Source organism: Ambystoma mexicanum, chromosome 3q (genome assembly GCF_040938575.1).
Source record: "Ambystoma mexicanum isolate Mex_15411 chromosome 3q, UKY_AmexF1_1, whole genome shotgun sequence".
Lineage (NCBI taxonomy): Eukaryota > Metazoa > Chordata > Amphibia > Caudata > Ambystomatidae > Ambystoma > Ambystoma mexicanum.
The window spans coordinates 1,138,388,624-1,138,393,623 of NC_090926.1; the positions used below are offsets into that span (position 1 = coordinate 1,138,388,624).

Below are 5,000 nucleotides of genomic sequence, written 5' to 3' on the forward strand. Positions count from 1 at the left end.
CTTAACACTTTAGCCACACACAATGTCTCCTCCGCCCCTTACTTTATGCCGCTCTGCACCGTTCCCTTTTGGCCCTCCCATGACCCTTGAAAATGCATTCAAAAGTCAGAATCTCTATGGTCTGGCCCAAGTTCCCTAAATGCCATTTCCCCTCCCTGCCAAGCTCAGACTAAGTGCCAGGGACAGATCTGTGCTAATAAACCTAGCAAGCGGCCAGGCAGCAGAGCCTCACCTTCACTAGGTTGCACTGGCTTCTGCCAGCTCCAAATTGAAACTGTTAACAGTGTCCTGTTTGGAAGCATGCCTGGGCAGGGGCTGTCTCTATGCAAATCGAGTTGCAGAGGCCTCCTGGGAGCCAATTTCGGCAGGCCATTTTGACAGGCTCCAGAGGAATAAATGGCCGCACGAGTGGTCCGGTAGTTAGTCTAAGCCATATGGCAAAGATTTGGGTGGTGGGCCTTCTGGGCATGTGGCCCTAAGCCTCAGAGGACCGCAGAATGGGTCCCTTCTGCCCAAATAGAGAGGTCTTGGCCGATCGGGGCCGAGAGGACAGGGGCCTCACCACCCTCTGACGGTCCTCCTGGGCGCCCTTCCTCTGCTCTCTGCTGTTGTGGCAGAAAGCTGTGCCTTCAGTCCCCTGGCTTGCACAGGGCAGCAAAAGACTGTACTTTCACTGGGTCGCAGGTAGGGGGCCTCTCCTGAATGCATCTGCCAAGGAAGGTCTAGAAGTGACACGAGAACCCTTGTGCTGACACACAAAAAAGGCTCGGCAGATAGCTTGCGTGCCAGTTGCTCCATCCTCTGTATCCACATGGACCCCTCCCAATATCTGCTGTAAAGATGCAGGCAAGGAAAAGCGCAGGATGGGCTTCTTACAGACGGAGGCGATGCCAGGCGTCGATGGCTCTAGCAGCAACTAGTGTCAGGGTGGAAATATAATCGTGGCCCCCACCCCTAACAGTCAGAGAGTCCTGGATGGGAGTCTTCCCAATGTCTGCTTTATCGTCCATCCTATAATCAACATGCATGTTTACATCTTGTTTTGGGGACATTTCCGAGCAAATTGCAAAATTGCAGCTCAGTTCAAACCGAGGCGTAGTCGGCAGGGTTCGAACCTGCGCGGGGAGACCCCAATGGATTTCGAGTCCATCGCCTTAACCACTCGGCCACGACTACCCATGAGAGTGAAACTCTCACTCGAAAGATCGTGCTGTGCTTACACAGAAGAGTCCTTAGTCTCTACCGCCTTGCCTCTAGATCTTGTCCTGTACTTTCCACCCTTCTCTCTCATCATGCACCGTTCTTTCTCCTCACAAGTTTCTTTTAAATGTACATATATGTTTGAAATTGCAAAACGAAACCCGTCAAAACGTACCAGTTTCTCTGCGTTGGCCTAAAGGATGAAGCCGCTTTTACTCCTAGGATCTTGCTTGAATAGCTCAAGTGCGCCGCAGCCTCCTTTAGTAATTGTATTATACTGCTATTTTAAGATTGTTTTCCACACCAGAAAAGAGTAAACAATAAAAGCGGGCTCTGCACCGTAGTCGGCAGGATTTGAACCTGCGCGGGGAAACCCCAATGGATTTGTAGTCCATCGCCTTAACCACTCGGCCACGACTACTCCTGAGCAAACCTGTTTCTACTATAAACTTAACACTTTAGCCACACACAATGTCTCCTCCGCCCCTTACTTTATGCCGCTCTGCACCGTTCCCTTTTGGCCCTCCCATGACCCTTGAAAATGCATTCAAAAGTCAGAATCTCTATGGTCTGGCCCAAGTTCCCTAAATGCCATTTCCCCTCCCTGCCAAGCTCAGACTAAGTGCCAGGGACAGATCTGTGCTAATAAACCTAGCAAGCGGCCAGGCAGCAGAGCCTCACCTTCACTAGGTTGCACTGGCTTCTGCCAGCTCCAAATTGAAACTGTTAACAGTGTCCTGTTTGGAAGCATGCCTGGGCAGGGGCTGTCTCTATGCAAATCGAGTTGCAGAGGCCTCCTGGGAGCCAATTTCGGCAGGCCATTTTGACAGGCTCCAGAGGAATAAATGGCCGCACGAGTGGTCCGGTAGTTAGTCTAAGCCATATGGCAAAGATTTGGGTGGTGGGCCTTCTGGGCATGTGGCCCTAAGCCTCAGAGGACCGCAGAATGGGTCCCTTCTGCCCAAATAGAGAGGTCTTGGCCGATCGGGGCCGAGAGGACAGGGGCCTCACCACCCTCTGACGGTCCTCCTGGGCGCCCTTCCTCTGCTCTCTGCTGTTGTGGCAGAAAGCTGTGCCTTCAGTCCCCTAGCTTGCACAGGGCAGCAAAAGACTGTACTTTCACTGTGTCGCAGGTAGGGGGCCTCTCCTGAATGCATCTGCCAAGGAAGGTCTAGAAGTGACACGAGAACCCTTGTGCTGACACACAAAAAAGGCTCGGCAGATAGCTTGCGTGCCAGTTGCTCCATCCTCTGTATCCACATGGACCCCTCCCAATATCTGCTGTAAAGATGCAGGCAAGGAAAAGCGCAGGATGGGCTTCTTACAGACGGAGGCAATGCCAGGCGTCGATGGCTCTAGCGGCAACTAGTGTCAGGGTGGAAATATAATCGTGGCCCCCACCCCTAACAGTCAGAGAGTCCTGGATGGGAGTCTTCCCAATGTCTGCTTTATCGTCCATCCTATAATCAACATGCATGTTTACATCTTGTTTTGGGGACATTTCCGAGCAAATTGCAAAATTGCAGCTCAGTTCAAACCGAGGCGTAGTCAGCAGGGTTCGAACCTGCGCGGGGAGACCCCAATGGATTTCGAGTCCATCGCCTTAACCACTCGGCCACGACTACCCATGAGAGTGAAACTCTCACTCGAAAGATCGTGCTGTGCTTACACAGAAGAGTCCTTAGTCTCTACCGCCTTGCCTCTAGATCTTGTCCTGTACTTTCCACCCTTCTCTCTCATCATGCACCGTTCTTTCTCCTCACAAGTTTCTTTTAAATGTACATATATGTTTGAAATTGCAAAACGAAACCCGTCAAAACGTACCAGTTTCTCTGCGTTGGCCTAAAGGATGAAGCCGCTTTTACTCCTAGGATCTTGCTTGAATAGCTCAAGTGCGCCGCAGCCTCCTTTAGTAATTGTATTATACTGCTATTTTAAGATTGTTTTCCACACCAGAAAAGAGTAAACAATAAAAGCGGGCGCTGCACCGTAGTCGGCAGGATTTGAACCTGCGCGGGGAAACCCCAATGGATTTCTAGTCCATCGCCTTAACCACTCGGCCACGACTACTCCTGAGCAAACCTGTTTCTACTATAAACTTAACACTTTAGCCACACACAATGTCTCCTCCGCCCCTTACTTTATGCCGCTCTGCACCGTTCCCTTTTGGCCCTCCCATGACCCTTGAAAATGCATTCAAAAGTCAGAATCTCTATGGTCTGGCCCAAGTTCCCTAAATGCCATTTCCCCTCCCTGCCAAGCTCAGACTAAGTGCCAGGGACAGATCTGTGCTAATAAACCTAGCAAGCGGCCAGGCAGCAGAGCCTCACCTTCACTAGGTTGCACTGGCTTCTGCCAGCTCCAAATTGAAACTGTTAACAGTGTCCTGTTTGGAAGCATGCCTGGGCAGGGGCTGTCTCTATGCAAATCGAGTTGCAGAGGCCTCCTGGGAGCCAATTTCGGCAGGCCATTTTGACAGGCTCCAGAGGAATAAATGGCCGCACGAGTGGTCCGGTAGTTAGTCTAAGCCATATGGCAAAGATTTGGGTGGTGGGCCTTCTGGGCATGTGGCCCTAAGCCTCAGAGGACCGCAGAATGGGTCCCTTCTGCCCAAATAGAGAGGTCTTGGCCGATCGGGGCCGAGAGGACAGGGGCCTCACCACCCTCTGACGGTCCTCCTGGGCGCCCTTCCTCTGCTCTCTGCTGTTGTGGCAGAAAGCTGTGCCTTCAGTCCCCTGGCTTGCACAGGGCAGCAAAAGACTGTACTTTCACTGGGTCGCAGGTAGGGGGCCTCTCCTGAATGCATCTGCCAAGGAAGGTCTAGAAGTGACACGAGAACCCTTGTGCTGACACACAAAAAAGGCTCGGCAGATAGCTTGCGTGCCAGTTGCTCCATCCTCTGTATCCACATGGACCCCTCCCAATATCTGCTGTAAAGATGCAGGCAAGGAAAAGCGCAGGATGGGCTTCTTACAGACGGAGGCGATGCCAGGCGTCGATGGCTCTAGCAGCAACTAGTGTCAGGGTGGAAATATAATCGTGGCCCCCACCCCTAACAGTCAGAGAGTCCTGGATGGGAGTCTTCCCAATGTCTGCTTTATCGTCCATCCTATAATCAACATGCATGTTTACATCTTGTTTTGGGGACATTTCCGAGCAAATTGCAAAATTGCAGCTCAGTTCAAACCGAGGCGTAGTCGGCAGGGTTCGAACCTGCGCGGGGAGACCCCAATGGATTTCGAGTCCATCGCCTTAACCACTCGGCCACGACTACCCATGAGAGTGAAACTCTCACTCGAAAGATCGTGCTGTGCTTACACAGAAGAGTCCTTAGTCTCTACCGCCTTGCCTCTAGATCTTGTCCTGTACTTTCCACCCTTCTCTCTCATCATGCACCGTTCTTTCTCCTCACAAGTTTCTTTTAAATGTACATATATGTTTGAAATTGCAAAACGAAACCCGTCAAAACGTACCAGTTTCTCTGCGTTGGCCTAAAGGATGAAGCCGCTTTTACTCCTAGGATCTTGCTTGAATAGCTCAAGTGCGCCGCAGCCTCCTTTAGTAATTGTATTATACTGCTATTTTAAGATTGTTTTCCACACCAGAAAAGAGTAAACAATAAAAGCGGGCTCTGCACCGTAGTCGGCAGGATTTGAACCTGCGCGGGGAAACCCCAATGGATTTGTAGTCCATCGCCTTAACCACTCGGCCACGACTACTCCTGAGCAAACCTGTTTCTACTATAAACTTAACACTTTAGCCACACACAATGTCTCCTCCGCCCCTTACTTTATGCCGCT

At 51.2% G+C, this 5,000-nt stretch overlaps 6 non-coding genes across 6 annotated transcripts; all 6 read right to left on the reverse strand.

Moving 5' to 3' along the window:
- Positions 1-1,094: 1,094 nt before the first annotated feature.
- Positions 1,095-1,176, reverse strand: TRNAS-CGA (transfer RNA serine (anticodon CGA)). Its single transcript has one exon. It is a non-coding gene; the product is annotated as a tRNA-Ser (tRNA).
- Positions 1,177-1,539: 363 nt separating this feature from the next.
- On the reverse strand, positions 1,540-1,621 carry TRNAC-ACA (transfer RNA cysteine (anticodon ACA)). Its single transcript has one exon. It is a non-coding gene; the product is annotated as a tRNA-Cys (tRNA).
- Positions 1,622-2,743: 1,122 nt separating this feature from the next.
- TRNAS-CGA (transfer RNA serine (anticodon CGA)) lies at positions 2,744-2,825 on the reverse strand. The gene has a single exon. It is a non-coding gene; the product is annotated as a tRNA-Ser (tRNA).
- A 363-nt stretch (positions 2,826-3,188) lies between these two features.
- TRNAS-AGA (transfer RNA serine (anticodon AGA)) lies at positions 3,189-3,270 on the reverse strand. Its single transcript has one exon. It is a non-coding gene; the product is annotated as a tRNA-Ser (tRNA).
- A 1,122-nt stretch (positions 3,271-4,392) lies between these two features.
- On the reverse strand, positions 4,393-4,474 carry TRNAS-CGA (transfer RNA serine (anticodon CGA)). Its single transcript has one exon. It is a non-coding gene; the product is annotated as a tRNA-Ser (tRNA).
- A 363-nt stretch (positions 4,475-4,837) lies between these two features.
- TRNAC-ACA (transfer RNA cysteine (anticodon ACA)) lies at positions 4,838-4,919 on the reverse strand. Its single transcript has one exon. It is a non-coding gene; the product is annotated as a tRNA-Cys (tRNA).
- Positions 4,920-5,000: the final 81 nt, after the last annotated feature.